Source organism: Myxocyprinus asiaticus, unplaced genomic scaffold (assembly GCF_019703515.2).
Source record: "Myxocyprinus asiaticus isolate MX2 ecotype Aquarium Trade unplaced genomic scaffold, UBuf_Myxa_2 HiC_scaffold_136, whole genome shotgun sequence".
NCBI classification, from domain to species: domain Eukaryota; kingdom Metazoa; phylum Chordata; class Actinopteri; order Cypriniformes; family Catostomidae; genus Myxocyprinus; species Myxocyprinus asiaticus.
Window position 1 is genome coordinate 18,737 of NW_026249584.1, and position 640 is coordinate 19,376.

The 640-nt window shown below is 46.9% G+C and overlaps 1 non-coding gene across 1 annotated transcript; it reads left to right on the top strand.

Moving 5' to 3' along the window:
* The first annotated feature begins 373 nt into the window (after positions 1–373).
* trnai-aau (transfer RNA isoleucine (anticodon AAU)) lies at positions 374–447 on the top strand. Its single transcript has one exon. It is a non-coding gene; the product is annotated as a tRNA-Ile (tRNA).
* Positions 448–640: the final 193 nt, after the last annotated feature.

Below are 640 nucleotides of genomic sequence, written 5' to 3' on the forward strand. Positions count from 1 at the left end.
CTGTGCTATCTGGCCCCTCCTGAGGATAGGAGGTCCTGACACCTCCTATTGAAAGTGTGTTCAATTCTTAATTCTTGGGAAGTTGATTTCCTTACTACAGAGAGTGTAACCTCAGAGTGTTGACGACAGAACATGATGAGCTCTGTAGTGCAATGGGTAGCGCATTGGACTTCTAGATTGTAAAATGTGACCATTCAAAGGTTGTGGGTTCAAGTCCCAACAGAGTCACTGTCTTAGTCAATTTGCTAAGCACACTTGGCCAACAAACAAATCTATCTGACCACCAAAACTCTTTTCTCAAACACATTCGTGTTCTCAATAGCATGGCCTACTCATTGATCTGATGACCTCCCATGGAGTCTTCGCAGCAAAAGGTGCTGTGGCTTAGTTGGTTAAAATGCTTGCCTAATACACAGGAGATCCTGGGTTCAAATCCCAGCAGTGCCTTTGTAGTGTGTTGTGGCCACTGAGTCTCTAAGATGTAAACGGCACTTTGTAGGAGGGCCAATTGGGTTGAGGCACTTGCTGACCTCATAGAGACTCGGTGGTGGCACCACTGGAAAGAGCACCCTCGAAAATGGGGGGGTAGGGCTTGCTTTCATGCCTCTATCACCGTTATGGCAATCTGGCATGAGCATGG